We start from the raw sequence: 17,529 nt of genomic DNA on the forward strand, positions 1-17,529 counted from the left end.
CTAACCTCCAATCACCATTCTTATTGTTTATAGACCAGCTGGTCCCTAACCTCCAATCACCATTCTTATTCTGTATAGACCGGCTGATCACTAACCTCCAATCACCATTGTTATTGTGTATAGACCGGCTGTCCCTAACCTCCAATCACCATTCTTATTGTGTATAGACCGGCTGGTCCCTGACCTCCAATCACCATTGCTACTGTGTATAGACTGCCTGGTCCCTAACCTCGAATCACCATTGTTATTGTGTATAGACCGGCTGGTCCCTGGCCTCCAATAACCTTTATTATTGTGTATAGACCGTCTAGTCCCTAACTTCCAATCACCATTGCTACTGTTTATAGACCGCCTGTTCCCTAACCTCCAATCACCATTCTTATTCTGTATAGACCAGCTGGTCCCTAACCTCCAATCACCATTGTTATTGTGTATAGACCGCCTGGTCCCTAACCTCCAATCACCATTGTTATTGTGTATAGACCGCCTGGCCTTAACCTCCAATCACCATTGTTATTGTGTATAGACCTCCTGATCCCTAATCTCCAATCACCATTGTTATTGTGTATAGACCGCCTGATCCCTAATCTCCAATCAGCATTGTTATTGTGTATAGACCACCTGGTCCCTATCCTCCAATCACCATTTTTATTGTGTATAGACCGCCTGGTCCCTAATCTCCAATCAACATTCTTATTGTGTATAGACCGGCTGGTCCCTAACCTCCAATCACCATTCTAATTCTGTATAGACTGGCTGGTCCCTAACCTCCAATCACCATTCTTATTCTTTATAGACCGGCTGGTCCCTAACCTCCAATCACCATTCTTATTGTTTATAGACCAGCTGGTCCCTAACCTCCAATCACCATTCTTATTCTGTATAGACCGGCTGATCACTAACCTCCAATCACCATTGTTATTGTGTATAGACCGGCTGTCCCTAACCTCCAATCACCATTCTTATTCTGTAAAGACCGGCTGGTCCCCAACCTCCAATCACCATTGCTATTGTGTATAGACCACCTGGTCCCTAACCTCCAATCACCATTCTTATTCTGTATAGACCGGCTGATCACTAACCTCCAATCACCATTGTTATTGTGTATAGACCGGCTGTCCCTAACCTCCAATCACCATTCTTATTGTGTAAAGACCGGCTGGTCCCTAACCTCCAATCACCATTGTTATTGTGTATAGACCACCTGGTCCCTAACCTCCAATCACCATTCTTATTGAGCATAGACTGGCTGGTCCCTAACCTCCAATCACCATTGTTATTGTATATAGACCGCCTGATCCCTAACCTCCAATCAGCATTGTTATTGTGTATAGATTGCCTGGTCCCTAACCTCCAATCACCATTGTTATTCTGTATAGACCGGCTGGTCCCTAACCTCCAATCACCATTCTTATTGTGTATAGACCGGCTGGTCCCTAACCTCCAATCACCATTCTTATTCTGTATAGACCGGCTGGTCCGTAACCTCCAATCACCATTGTTATTGTGTATAGACCGGCTGGTCCCTAACCTCCAATCACCATTCTTATTCTGTATAGACCGGGTGGTCCCTAACCTCCAATCACCATTCTTATTGTGTATAGACCGGCTGGTCCCTAACCTCGAATCACCTTTGTTATTGTGTATAGACCGGCTGGTCCCTGACCTCCAATCACTTTTATTATTGTGTATAGACCGTCTAGTCCCTAACCTCCAATCACCATTGCTACTGTGTATAGATCGCCTGGTCCCTAACCTCGAAGCACCATTGTTATTGTGTATCGACCGGCTGGTCCCTGGCCTCCAATCACCTTTATTATTGTGTATAGACCGTCTAGTCCCTAACCTCCAATCACCATTGCTACTGTGTATAGACCGGCTGTTCCCTAACCTCTAATCACCATTCTTATTCTGTATAGACCGGCTGGTCCGTAACCTCCAATCACCATTGTTATTGTGTATCGACCGGCTGGTCCCTGGCCTCCAATCACCTTTATTATTGTGTATAGACCGTCTAGTCCCTAACCTCCAATCACCATTTTTATTGTGTATAGACCGCCTGGTCCCTAACCTCTAATCACCATTCTTATTCTGTATAGACCGGCTGGTCCCTAACCTCCAATCACCATTGTTATTGTGTATAGACCGCCTGGTCCCTAACCGCCAATCACCATTGTTATAGTGTATAGACCGCCTGATCCCTAACCTCCAATCACCATTTTTATTGTGTATAGACCGCCTGGTCCCTAACCTCCAATCACCATTCTTATTCTGTATAGACCGGCTGGTCCCTAACCTCCAATCACCATTCTTATTCTGTATAGACCGGCTGATCACTAACCTCCAATCACCATTGTTATTGTGTATAGACCGGCTGTCCCTAACCTCCAATCACCATTCTTATTGTGTAAAGACCGCCTGGTCCCTAACCTCCAATCACCATTGTTATTGTGTATAGACCGCCTGATCCCTAACCTCCAATCAGCATTGTTATTGTGTATAAATTGCCTGGTCTCAAACCTCCAATCACCATTGTTATTGTGTATAGACCGCCTGGTCCCTAACCTCTAATCACCATTCTTATTCTGTATAGACCGGCTGGTCCCTAACCTCCAATCACCATTGTTATTGTGTATAGACTGCCTGGTCCCTAACCTCCAATCACCATTGTTATTGTGTATAGACCGCCTGATCCCTAACCTCCAATCAGCATTGGTATTGTGTATAGATTGCCTGGTCTCTAACCTCCAATCACCATTGTTATTGTGTATAGACCGGCTGTCTCTAACCTCCAATCACCATTCTTATTCTGTAAAGACCGGCTGGTCCCCAACCTCCAATCACCATTGCTATTGTGTATAGACCACCTGGTCCCTAACCTCCAATCACCATTCTTATTCTGTATAGACCGGCTGATCACTAACCTCCAATCACCATTGTTATTGTGTATAGACCGGCTGTCCCTAACCTCCAATCACCATTCTTATTGTGTAAAGACCGGCTGGTCCCTAACCTCCAATCACCATTGTTATTGTGTATAGACCACCTGGTCCCTAACCTCCAATCACCATTCTTATTGTGCATAGACTGGCTGGTCCCTAACCTCCAATCACCATTGTTATTGTATATAGACCGCCTGATCCCTAACCTCCAATCAGCATTGTTATTGTGTATAGATTGCCTGGTCCCTAACCTCCAATCACCATTGTTATTCTGTATAGACCGGCTGGTCCCTAACCTCCAATCACCATTCTTATTCTGTATAGACCGGCTGGTCCCTAACCTCCAATCACCATTCTTATTCTGTATAGACCGGCTGGTCCGTAACCTCCAATCACCATTGTTATTGTGTATAGACCGGCTGGTCCCTAACCTCCAATCACCATTCTTATTCTGTATAGACCGGGTGGTCCCTAACCTCCAATCACCATTGTTATTGTGTATAGACCGCCTGATCCCTAACCTCCAATCAGCATTGTTATTGTGTATAAATTGCCTGGTCTCAAACCTCCAATCACCATTGTTATTGTGTATAGACCGCCTGGTCCCTAACCTCTAATCACCATTCTTATTCTGTATAGACCGGCTGGTCCCTAACCTCCAATCACCATTGTTATTGTGTATAGACTGCCTGGTCCCTAACCTCCAATCACCATTGTTATTGTGTATAGACCGCCTGATCCCTAACCTCCAATCAACATTGGTATTGTGTATAGATTGCCTGGTCTCTAACCTCCAATCACCATTGTTATTGTGTATAGACCGGCTGTCCCTAACCTCCAATCACCATTCTTATTCTGTAAAGACCGGCTGGTCCCCAACCTCCAATCACCATTGCTATTGTGTATAGACCACCTGGTCCCTAACCTCCAATCACCATTCTTATTCTGTATAGACCGGCTGATCACTAACCTCCAATCACCATTGTTATTGTGTATAGACCGGCTGTCCCTAACCTCCAATCACCATTCTTATTGTGTAAAGACCGGCTGGTCCCTAACCTCCAATCACCATTGTTATTGTGTATAGACCACCTGGTCCCTAACCTCCAATCACCATTCTTATTGTGCATAGACTGGCTGGTCCCTAACCTCCAATCACCATTGTTATTGTATATAGACCGCCTGATCCCTAACCTCCAATCAGCATTGTTATTGTGTATAGATTGCCTGGTCCCTAACCTCCAATCACCATTGTTATTCTGTATAGACCGGCTGGTCCCTAACCTCCAATCACCATTCTTATTCTGTATAGACCGGCTGGTCCCTAACCTCCAATCACCATTCTTATTCTGTATAGACCGGCTGGTCCGTAACCTCCAATCACCATTGTTATTGTGTATAGACCGGCTGGTCCCTAACCTCCAATCACCATTCTTATTCTGTATAGACCGGGTGGTCCCTAACCTCCAATCACCATTCTTATTGTGTATAGACCGGCTGGTCCCTAACCTCGAATCACCTTTGTTATTGTGTATAGACCGGCTGGTCCCTGACCTCCAATCACTTTTATTATTGTGTATAGACCGTCTAGTCCCTAACCTCCAATCACCATTGCTACTGTGTATAGATTGCCCGGTCCCTAACCTCGAAGCACCATTGTTATTGTGTATCGACCGGCTGGTCCTTGGCCTCCAATCACCTTTATTATTGTGTATAGACCGTCTAGTCCCTAACCTCCAATCACCATTGCTACTGTGTATAGACCGGCTGTTCCCTAACCTCTAATCACCATTCTTATTCTGTATAGACCTGCTGGTCCCTAACCTCCAATCACCATTGTTATTGTGTATAGACCGCCTGGTCCCTAACCGCCAATCACCATTGTTATAGTGTATAGACCGCCTGATCCCTAACCTCCAATCACCATTTTTATTGTGTATAGACCGCCTGGTCCCTAACCTCCAATCACCATTCTTATTCTGTATAGACCGGCTGGTCCCTAACCTCCAATCACCATTCTTATTCTGTATAGACCGGCTGATCACTAACCTCCAATCACCATTGTTATTGTGTATAGACCGGCTGTCCCTAACCTCCAATCACCATTCTTATTGTGTAAAGACCGCCTGGTCCCTAACCTCCAATCACCATTGTTATTGTGTATAGACCGCCTGATCCCTAACCTCCAATCAGCATTGTTATTGTGTATAAATTGCCTGGTCTCAAACCTCCAATCACCATTGTTATTGTGTATAGACCGCCTGGTCCCTAACCTCTAATCACCATTCTTATTCTGTATAGACCGGCTGGTCCCTAACCTCCAATCACCATTGTTATTGTGTATAGACTGCCTGGTCCCTAACCTCCAATCACCATTGTTATTGTGTATAGACCGCCTGATCCCTAACCTCCAATCAGCATTGGTATTGTGTATAGATTGCCTGGTCTCTAACCTCCAATCACCATTGTTATTGTGTATAGACCGCCTGGTCCCTAACCTCTAATCACCATTTTTATTCTGTATAGACCGGCTGGTCCCTAACCTCCAATCACCATTGTTATTGTGCATATACCGGCTGGTCCCTGACCTCCAATCAGCATTGTTATTGTGTATAGACCGCCTGTTCCCTAACCTCTAATCACCATTCTTATTTTGTATAGACCGGCTGGTCCCAAACCTCCAATCACCATTGTTATTGTGTATAGACCGCCTGGTCCCTAACCTCCAATCACTATTGTTATTATGAATAGACCGCCTGATCCATAACCTCCAATCAGCATTATTATTGTGTATAGATTGCCTGGTCTCTAACCTACAATCACCATTGTTATTGTGTATACACCGCCTGGTCCCTAACCTCTAATCACCATTCTTATTCTGTATAGACCAGCTGGTCCCTAACCTCCAATCACCATTGTTATTGTGTATAGACCGCCTGGCCTTAACCTCCAATCACCATTGTTATTGTGTATAGACCGCCTGATCCCTAATCTCCAATCAGCATTGTTATTGTGTATAGACCGCCTGGTCCCTATCCTCCAATCACCATTTTTATTGTGTATAGACCGCCTGGTCCCTAACCTCCAATCAACATTCTTATTGTGTATAGACCGGCTGGTCCCTAACCTCCAATCACCATTCTAATTCTGTATAGACCGGCTGGTCCCTAACCTCCAATCACCATTCTTATTCTTTATAGACGGGCTGGTCCCTAACCTCCAATCACCATTCTTATTGTTTATAGACCAGCTGGTCCCTAACCTCCAATCAACATTCTTATTCTGTATAGACCGGCTGATCACTAACCTCCAATCACCATTGTTATTGTGTATAGACCGGCTGTCCCTAACCTCCAATCACCATTCTTATTGTGTAAAGACCGGCTGGTCCCCAACCTCCAATCACCATTGCTATTGTGTATAGACCACCTGGTCCCTAACCTCCAATCACCATTCTTATTCTGTATAGACCGGCTGATCACTAACCTCCAATCACCATTGTTATTGTGTATAGACCGGCTGTCCCTAACCTCCAATCACCATTCTTATTGTGTAAAGACCGGCTGGTCCCTAACCTCCAATCACCATTGTTATTGTGTATAGACCACCTGGTCCCTAACCTCCAATCACCATTCTTATTGTGCATAGACTGGCTGGTCCCTAACCTCCAATCACCATTGTTATTGTATATAGACCGCCTGATCCCTAACCTCCAATCAGCATTGTTATTGTGTATAGATTGCCTGGTCCCTAACCTCCAATCACCATTGTTATTCTGTATAGACCGGCTGGTCCCTAACCTCCAACCACCATTCTTATTCTGTATAGACCGGCTGGTCCCTAACCTCCAATCACCATTGTTATTGTGTATAGACCGGCTGGTCCTTATCCTCCAATCACCATTCTTATTGTGTATAGACCGGCTGGTCCCTAACCTCCAATCACCATTCTTATTCTGTATATACCGCCTGATCCCTAACCTCCAATCAGCATTGTTATTGTGTATATATTGCCTGGTCCCTAACCTCCAATCACCATTGTTATTGTGTATAGACCGGCTGGTCCCTAACCTCCAATCACCATTCTTATTGTGTATAGACCGGCTGGTCCCTAACCTCCAATCACCATTCTTATTCTGTATAGACCGGCAGGTCCCTAACCTCCAATCACCATTCTTATTCTGTATAGACCGCCTGATACCTAACCTCCAATCAGCATTGTTATTGTATATAGATTGCCTGGTCCCTAACCTCCAATCACCATTGTTATTCTGTATAGACCGGCTGGTCCCTAACCTCCAATCACCATTCTTATTCTGTATAGACCGGCTCGTCCCTAACTTCCAATCATCATTGTTATTGTGTATAGACCGGCTGGTCCCTAACCTCCAATCACCATTCTTATTGTGTATAGACCGGCTGGTCCCTAACCTCCAATCACCATTCTTATTCTGTATAGACCGGGTGGTCCCTAACCTCCAATCACCATTCTTATTGTGTATAGACCGGCTGGTCCCTAACTTCGAATCACCATTGTTATTGTGTATAGACCGGCTGGTCCCTGACCTCCAATCACCATTGCTACTGTGTATAGACTGCCTGGTCCCTAACCTCGAATCACCATTGTTATTGTGTATAGACCGGCTGGTCCCTAGCCTCCAATAACCTTTATTATTGTGTATAGACCGTCTAGTCCCTAACCTCCAATCACCATTGCTACTGTTTATAGACCGCCTGTTCCCTAACCTCCAATCACCATTCTTATTCTGTATAGACCAGCCGGTCCCTAACCTCCAATCACCATTGTTATTGTGTATAGACCGCCTGGCCCATAACCTCCAATCACCATTGTTATTGTGTATAGACCGCCTGGTCCCTAACCTCCAATCACCATTTTTATTGTGTATAGACCGCCTGGTCCCTAACCTCCAATCACCATTCTTATTGTGTATAGACCGGCTGGTCCCTAACCTCCAATCACCATTCTTATTCTGTAAAGACCGGCTGGTCCCCAACCTCCAATCACCATTGCTATTGTGTATAGACCACCTGGTCCCTAACCTCCAATCACCATTCTTATTCTGTATAGACCAGCTGATCACTAACCTCCAATCACCATTGTTATTGTGTATAGACCGGCTTTCCCTAACCTCCAATCACCATTCTTATTGTGTAAAGACCGGCTGGTCCCTAACCTCCAATCACCATTGTTATTGTGTATAGACCACCTGGTCCCTAACCTCCAATCACCATTCTTATTGTGCATAGACTGGCTGGTCCCTAACCTCCAATCACCATTGTTATTGTATATAGACCGCCTGATCCCTAACCTCCAATCAGCATTGTTATTGTGTATAGATTGCCTGGTCCCTAACCTCCAATCACCATTCTTATTCTGTATAGACCGGCTGGTCCCTAACCTCCAATCACCATTGTTATTGTGTATAGACCGGCTGGTCCTTATCCTCCAATCACCATTCTTATTGTGTATAGACCGGCTGGTCCCTAACCTCCAATCACCATTCTTATTCTGTATATACCGCCTGATCCCTAACCTCCAATCAGCATTGTTATTGTGTATAGATTGCCTGGTCCCTAACCTCCAATCACCATTGTTATTGTGTATAGACCGGCTGGTCCCTAACCTCCAATCACCATTCTTATTGTGTATAGACCGGCTGGTCCCTAACCTCCAATCACCATTCTTATTCTGTATAGACCTGCAGGTCCCTAACCTCCAATCACCATTCTTATTCTGTATAGACCGCCTGATACCTAACCTCCAATCAGCATTGTTATTGTATATAGATTGCCTGGTCCCTAACCTCCAATCACCATTGTTATTCTGTATAGACCGGCTGGTCCCTAACCTCCAATCACCATTCTTATTCTGTATAGACCGGCTCGTCCCTAACCTCCAATCATCATTGTTATTGTGTATAGACTGGCTGGTCCCTAACCTCCAATCACCATTCTTATTGTGTATAGACCGGCTGGTCCCTAACCTCCAATCACCATTCTTATTCTGTATAGACCGGCTGGTCCCTAACCTCCAATCACCATTCTTATTCTGTATAGACCGGCTGGTCCGTAACCTCCAATCACCATTGTTATTGTGTATAGACCGGCTGGTCCCTAACCTCCAATCACCATTCTTATTCTGTATAGACCGGGTGGTCCCTAACCTCCAATCACCATTCTTATTGTGTATAGACCGGCTGGTCCCTAACCTCGAATCACCTTTGTTATTGTGTATAGACCGGCTGGTCCCTGACCTCCAATCACTTTTATTATTGTGTATAGACCGTCTAGTCCCTAACCTCCAATCACCATTGCTACTGTGTATAGATCGCCTGGTCCCTAACCTCGAAGCACCATTGTTATTGTGTATCGACCGGCTGGTCCTTGGCCTCCAATCACCTTTATTATTGTGTATAGACCGTCTAGTCCCTAACCTCCAATCACCATTGCTACTGTGTATAGACCGGCTGTTCCCTAACCTCTAATCACCATTCTTATTCTGTATAGACCGGCTGGTCCCTAACCTCCAATCACCATTGTTATTGTGTATAGACCGCCTGGTCCCTAACCGCCAATCACCATTGTTATAGTGTATAGACCGCCTGATCCCTAACCTCCAATCACCATTTTTATTGTGTATAGACCGCCTGGTCCCTAACCTCCAATCACCATTCTTATTCTGTATAGACCAGCTGGTCCCTAACCTCCAATCACCATTCTTATTCTGTATAGACCGGCTGATCACTAACCTCCAATCACCATTGTTATTGTGTATAGACCGGCTGTCCCTAACCTCCAATCACCATTCTTATTGTGTAAAGACCGCCTGGTCCCTAACCTCCAATCACCATTGTTATTGTGTATAGACCGCCTGATCCCTAACCTCCAATCAGCATTGTTATTGTGTATAAATTGCCTGGTCTCAAACCTCCAATCACCATTGTTATTGTGTATAGACCGCCTGGTCCCTAACCTCTAATCACCATTCTTATTCTGTATAGACCGGCTGGTCCCTAACCTCCAATCACCATTGTTATTGTGTATAGACTGCCTGGTCCCTAACCTCCAATCACCATTGTTATTGTGTATAGACCGCCTGATCCCTAACCTCCAATCAGCATTGGTATTGTGTATAGATTGCCTGGTCTCTAACCTTCAATCACCATTGTTATTGTGTATAGACCGCCTGGTCCCTAACCTCTAATCACCATTTTTATTCTGTATAGACCGGCTGGTCCCTAACCTCCAATCACCATTGTTATTGTGCATATACCGGCTGGTCCCTGACCTCCAATCAGCATTGTTATTGTGTATAGACCGCCTGTTCCCTAACCTCTAATCACCATTCTTATTTTGTATAGACCGGCTGGTCCCAAACCTCCAATCACCATTGTTATTGTGTATAGACCGCCTGGTCCCTAACCTCCAATCACTATTGTTATTATGAATAGACCGCCTGATCCATAACCTCCAATCAGCATTATTATTGTGTATAGATTGCCTGGTCTCTAACCTACAATCACCATTGTTATTGTGTATACACCGCCTGGTCCCTAACCTCTAATCACCATTCTTATTCTGTATAGACCAGCTGGTCCCTAACCTCCAATCACCATTGTTATTGTGTATAGACCGCCTGGCCTTAACCTCCAATCACCATTGTTATTGTGTATAGACCGCCTGATCCCTAATCTCCAATCAGCATTGTTATTGTGTATAGACCGCCTGGTCCCTATCCTCCAATCACCATTTTTATTGTGTATAGACCGCCTGGTCCCTAACCTCCAATCAACATTCTTATTGTGTATAGACCGGCTGGTCCCTAACCTCCAATCACCATTCTAATTCTGTATAGACCGGCTGGTCCCTAACCTCCAATCACCATTCTTATTCTTTATAGACGGGCTGGTCCCTAACCTCCAATCACCATTCTTATTGTTTATAGACCAGCTGGTCCCTAACCTCCAATCAACATTCTTATTCTGTATAGACCGGCTGATCACTAACCTCCAATCACCATTGTTATTGTGTATAGACCGGCTGTCCCTAACCTCCAATCACCATTCTTATTGTGTAAAGACCGGCTGGTCCCCAACCTCCAATCACCATTGCTATTGTGTATAGACCACCTGGTCCCTAACCTCCAATCACCATTCTTATTCTGTATAGACCGGCTGATCACTAACCTCCAATCACCATTGTTATTGTGTATAGACCGGCTGTCCCTAACCTCCAATCACCATTCTTATTGTGTAAAGACCGGCTGGTCCCTAACCTCCAATCACCATTGTTATTGTGTATAGACCACCTGGTCCCTAACCTCCAATCACCATTCTTATTGTGCATAGACTGGCTGGTCCCTAACCTCCAATCACCATTGTTATTGTATATAGACCGCCTGATCCCTAACCTCCAATCAGCATTGTTATTGTGTATAGATTGCCTGGTCCCTAACCTCCAATCACCATTGTTATTCTGTATAGACCGGCTGGTCCCTAACCTCCAATCACCATTCTTATTCTGTATAGACCGGCTGGTCCCTAACCTCCAATCACCATTGTTATTGTGTATAGACCGGCTGGTCCTTATCCTCCAATCACCATTCTTATTGTGTATAGACCGGCTGGTCCCTAACCTCCAATCACCATTCTTATTCTGTATATACCGCCTGATCCCTAACCTCCAATCAGCATTGTTATTGTGTATATATTGCCTGGTCCCTAACCTCCAATCACCATTGTTATTGTGTATAGACCGGCTGGTCCCTAACCTCCAATCACCATTCTTATTGTGTATAGACCGGCTGGTCCCTAACCTCCAATCACCATTCTTATTCTGTATAGACCGGCAGGTCCCTAACCTCCAATCACCATTCTTATTCTGTATAGACCGCCTGATACCTAACCTCCAATCAGCATTGTTATTGTATATAGATTGCCTGGTCCCTAACCTCCAATCACCATTGTTATTCTGTATAGACCGGCTGGTCCCTAACCTCCAATCACCATTCTTATTCTGTATAGACCGGCTCGTCCCTAACCTCCAATCATCATTGTTATTGTGTATAGACCGGCTGGTCCCTAACCTCCAATCACCATTCTTATTGTGTATAGACCGGCTGGTCCCTAACCTCCAATCACCATTCTTATTCTGTATAGACCGGGTGGTCCCTAACCTCCAATCACCATTCTTATTGTGTATAGACCGGCTGGTCCCTAACTTCGAATCACCATTGTTATTGTGTATAGACCGGCTGGTCCCTGACCTCCAATCACCATTGCTACTGTGTATAGACTGCCTGGTCCCTAACCTCGAATCACCATTGTTATTGTGTATAGACCGGCTGGTCCCTAGCCTCCAATAACCTTTATTATTGTGTATAGACCGTCTAGTCCCTAACCTCCAATCACCATTGCTACTGTTTATAGACCGCCTGTTCCCTAACCTCCAATCACCATTCTTATTCTGTATAGACCAGCTGGTCCCTAACCTCCAATCACCATTCTTATTCTGTATAGACCGGGTGGTCCCTAACCTCCAATCACCATTCTTATTCTGTATAGACCGGCTGGTCCGTAACCTCCAATCACCATTGTTATTGTGTATAGACCGGCTGGTCCCTAACCTCCAATCACCATTCTTATTCTGTATAGACCGGGTGGTCCCTAACCTCCAATCACCATTCTTATTGTGTATAGACCGGCTGGTCCCTAACCTCGAATCACCTTTGTTATTGTGTATAGACCGGCTGGTCCCTGACCTCCAATCACTTTTATTATTGTATATAGACCGTCTAGTCCCTAACCTCCAATCACCATTGCTACTGTGTATAGATTGCCTGGTCCCTAACCTCGAAGCACCATTGTTATTGTGTATCGACCGGCTGGTCCTTGGCCTCCAATCACCTTTATTATTGTGTATAGACCGTCTAGTCCCTAACCTCCAATCACCATTGCTACTGTGTATAGACCGGCTGTTCCCTAACCTCTAATCACCATTCTTATTCTGTATAGACCGGCTGGTCCCTAACCTCCAATCACCATTGTTATTGTGTATAGACCGCCTGGTCCCTAACCGCCAATCACCATTGTTATAGTGTATAGACCGCCTGATCCCTAACCTCCAATCACCATTTTTATTGTGTATAGACCGCCTGGTCCCTAACCTCCAATCACCATTCTTATTCTGTATAGACCGGCTGGTCCCTAACCTCCAATCACCATTCTTATTCTGTATAGACCGGCTGATCACTAACCTCCAATCACCATTGTTATTGTGTATAGACCGCCTGATCCCTAACCTCCAATCAGCATTGGTATTGTGTATAGATTGCCTGGTCTCTAACCTCCAATCACCATTGTTATTGTGTATAGACCGCCTGGTCCCTAACCTCCAATCACCATTGTTATTGTGTATAGACCGCCTGATCCCTAACCTCCAATCAGCATTGTTATTGTGTATAAATTGCCTGGTCTCAAACCTCCAATCACCATTGTTATTGTGTATAGACCGCCTGGTCCCTAACCTCTAATCACCATTCTTATTCTGTATAGACCGGCTGGTCCCTAACCTCCAATCACCATTGTTATTGTGTATAGACTGCCTGGTCCCTAACCTCCAATCACCATTGTTATTGTGTATAGACCGCCTGATCCCTAACCTCCAATCAGCATTGGTATTGTGTATAGATTGCCTGGTCTCTAACCTCCAATCACCATTGTTATTGTGTATAGACCGCCTGGTCCCAAACCTCTAATCACCATTTTTATTCTGTATAGACCGGCTGGTCCCTAACCTCCAATCACCATTGTTATTGTGCATATACCGGCTGGTCCCTGACCTCCAATCAGCATTGTTATTGTGTATAGACCGCCTGTTCCCTAACCTCTAATCACCATTCTTATTTTGTATAGACCGGCTGGTCCCAAACCTCCAATCACCATTGTTATTGTGTATAGACCGCCTGGTCCCTAACCTCCAATCACTATTGTTATTATGAATAGACCGCCTGATCCATAACCTCCAATCAGCATTATTATTGTGTATAGATTGCCTGGTCTCTAACCTACAATCACCATTGTTATTGTGTATACACCGCCTGGTCCCTAACCTCTAATCACCATTCTTATTCTGTATAGACCAGCTGGTCCCTAACCTCCAATCACCATTGTTATTGTGTATAGACCGCCTGGCCTTAACCTCCAATCACCATTGTTATTGTGTATAGACCGCCTGATCCCTAATCTCCAATCAGCATTGTTATTGTGTATAGACCGCCTGGTCCCTATCCTCCAATCACCATTTTTATTGTGTATAGACCGCCTGGTCCCTAACCTCCAATCAACATTCTTATTGTGTATAGACCGGCTGGTCCCTAACCTCCAATCACCATTCTTATTCTGTATAGACCGGCTGGTCCGTAACCTCCAATCACCATTGTTATTGTGTATAGACCGGCTGGTCCCTAACCTCCAATCACCATTCTTATTCTGTATAGACCGGGTGTCCCTAACCTCCAATCACCATTCTTATTGTGTATAGACCGGCTGGTCCCTAACCTCGAATCACCTTTGTTATTGTGTATAGACCGGCTGGTCCCTGACCTCCAATCACTTTTATTATTGTGTATAGACCGTCTAGTCCCTAACCTCCAATCACCATTGCTACTGTGTATAGATCGCCTGGTCCCTAACCTCGAAGCACCATTGTTATTGTGTATCGACCGGCTGGTCCCTGGCCTCCAATCACCTTTATTATTGTGTATAGACCGTCTAGTCCCTAACCTCCAATCACCATTGCTACTGTGTATAGACCGGCTGTTCCCTAACCTCTAATCACCATTCTTATTCTGTATAGACCGGCTGGTCCGTAACCTCCAATCACCATTGTTATTGTGTATCGACCGGCTGGTCCCTGGCCTCCAATCACCTTTATTATTGTGTATAGACCGTCTAGTCCCTAACCTCCAATCACCATTTTTATTGTGTATAGACCGCCTGGTCCCTAACCTCTAATCACCATTCTTATTCTGTATAGACCGGCTGGTCCCTAACCTCCAATCACCATTGTTATTGTGTATAGACCGCCTGGTCCCTAACCGCCAATCACCATTGTTATAGTGTATAGACCGCCTGATCCCTAACCTCCAATCACCATTTTTATTGTGTATAGACCGCCTGGTCCCTAACCTCCAATCACCATTCTTATTCTGTATAGACCGGCTGGTCCCTAACCTCCAATCACCATTCTTATTCTGTATAGACCGGCTGATCACTAACCTCCAATCACCATTGTTATTGTGTATAGACCGGCTGTCCCTAACCTCCAATCACCATTCTTATTGTGTAAAGACCGCCTGGTCCCTAACCTCCAATCACCATTGTTATTGTGTATAGACCGCCTGATCCCTAACCTCCAATCAGCATTGTTATTGTGTATAAATTGCCTGGTCTCAAACCTCCAATCACCATTGTTATTGTGTATAGACCGCCTGGTCCCTAACCTCTAATCACCATTCTTATTCTGTATAGACCGGCTGGTCCCTAACCTCCAATCACCATTGTTATTGTGTATAGACTGCCTGGTCCCTAACCTCCAATCACCATTCTTATTGTGTATAGACCGGCTGGTCCCTAGCCTCCAATAACCTTTATTATTGTGTATAGACCGTCTAGTCCCTAACCTCCAATCACCATTGCTACTGTTTATAGACCGCCTGTTCCCTAACCTCCAATCACCATTCTTATTCTGTATAGACCAGCTGGTCCCTAACCTCCAATCACCATTCTTATTCTGTATAGACCGGGTGGTCCCTAACCTCCAATCACCATTCTTATTCTGTATAGACCGGCTGGTCCGTAACCTCCAATCACCATTGTTATTGTGTATAGACCGGCTGGTCCCTAACCTCCAATCACCATTCTTATTCTGTATAGACCGGGTGGTCCCTAACCTCCAATCACCATTCTTATTGTGTATAGACCGGCTGGTCCCTAACCTCGAATCACCTTTGTTATTGTGTATAGACCGGCTGGTCCCTGACCTCCAATCACTTTTATTATTGTATATAGACCGTCTAGTCCCTAACCTCCAATCACCATTGCTACTGTGTATAGATTGCCTGGTCCCTAACCTCGAAGCACCATTGTTATTGTGTATCGACCGGCTGGTCCTTGGCCTCCAATCACCTTTATTATTGTGTATAGACCGTCTAGTCCCTAACCTCCAATCACCATTGCTACTGTGTATAGACCGGCTGTTCCCTAACCTCTAATCACCATTCTTATTCTGTATAGACCGGCTGGTCCCTAACCTCCAATCACCATTGTTATTGTGTATAGACCGCCTGGTCCCTAACCGCCAATCACCATTGTTATAGTGTATAGACCGCCTGATCCCTAACCTCCAATCACCATTTTTATTGTGTATAGACCGCCTGGTCCCTAACCTCCAATCACCATTCTTATTCTGTATAGACCGGCTGGTCCCTAACCTCCAATCACCATTCTTATTCTGTATAGACCGGCTGATCACTAACCTCCAATCACCATTGTTATTGTGTATAGACCGCCTGATCCCTAACCTCCAATCAGCATTGGTATTGTGTATAGATTGCCTGGTCTCTAACCTCCAATCACCATTGTTATTGTGTATAGACCGCCTGGTCCCTAACCTCCAATCACCATTGTTATTGTGTATAGACCGCCTGATCCCTAACCTCCAATCAGCATTGTTATTGTGTATAAATTGCCTGGTCTCAAACCTCCAATCACCATTGTTATTGTGTATAGACCGCCTGGTCCCTAACCTCTAATCACCATTCTTATTCTGTATAGACCGGCTGGTCCCTAACCTCCAATCACCATTGTTATTGTGTATAGACTGCCTGGTCCCTAACCTCCAATCACCATTGTTATTGTGTATAGACCGCCTGATCCCTAACCTCCAATCAGCATTGGTATTGTGTATAGATTGCCTGGTCTCTAACCTCCAATCACCATTGTTATTGTGTATAGACCGCCTGGTCCCAAACCTCTAATCACCATTTTTATTCTGTATAGACCGGCTGGTCCCTAACCTCCAATCACCATTGTTATTGTGCATATACCGGCTGGTCCCTGACCTCCAATCAGCATTGTTATTGTGTATAGACCGCCTGTTCCCTAACCTCTAATCACCATTCTTATTTTGTATAGACCGGCTGGTCCCAAACCTCCAATCACCATTGTTATTGTGTATAGACCGCCTGGTCCCTAACCTCCAATCACTATTGTTATTATGAATAGACCGCCTGATCCATAACCTCCAATCAGCATTATTATTGTGTATAGATTGCCTGGTCTCTAACCTACAATCACCATTGTTATTGTGTATACACCGCCTGGTCCCTAACCTCTAATCACCATTCTTATTCTGTATAGACCAGCTGGTCCCTAACCTCCAATCACCATTGTTATTGTGTATAGACCGCCTGGCCTTAACCTCCAATCACCATTGTTATTGTGTATAGACCGCCTGATCCCTAATCTCCAATCAGCATTGTTATTGTGTATAGACCGCCTGGTCCC

General features: G+C 44.9%; 1 protein-coding gene across 4 annotated transcripts in view; it reads right to left on the reverse strand.

The window, feature by feature from the left end:
- LOC125724954 (NLR family CARD domain-containing protein 3-like) overlaps positions 1-17,529 on the reverse strand; it is a 115,308-nt gene that overhangs the window by 39,993 nt on the left and 57,786 nt on the right. The window lies entirely within an intron of this gene.

The sequence above is a fragment of the Brienomyrus brachyistius genome, unplaced genomic scaffold, assembly GCF_023856365.1.
Source record: "Brienomyrus brachyistius isolate T26 unplaced genomic scaffold, BBRACH_0.4 scaffold58, whole genome shotgun sequence".
Classification (NCBI taxonomy): Eukaryota; Metazoa; Chordata; class Actinopteri; order Osteoglossiformes; family Mormyridae; genus Brienomyrus; species Brienomyrus brachyistius.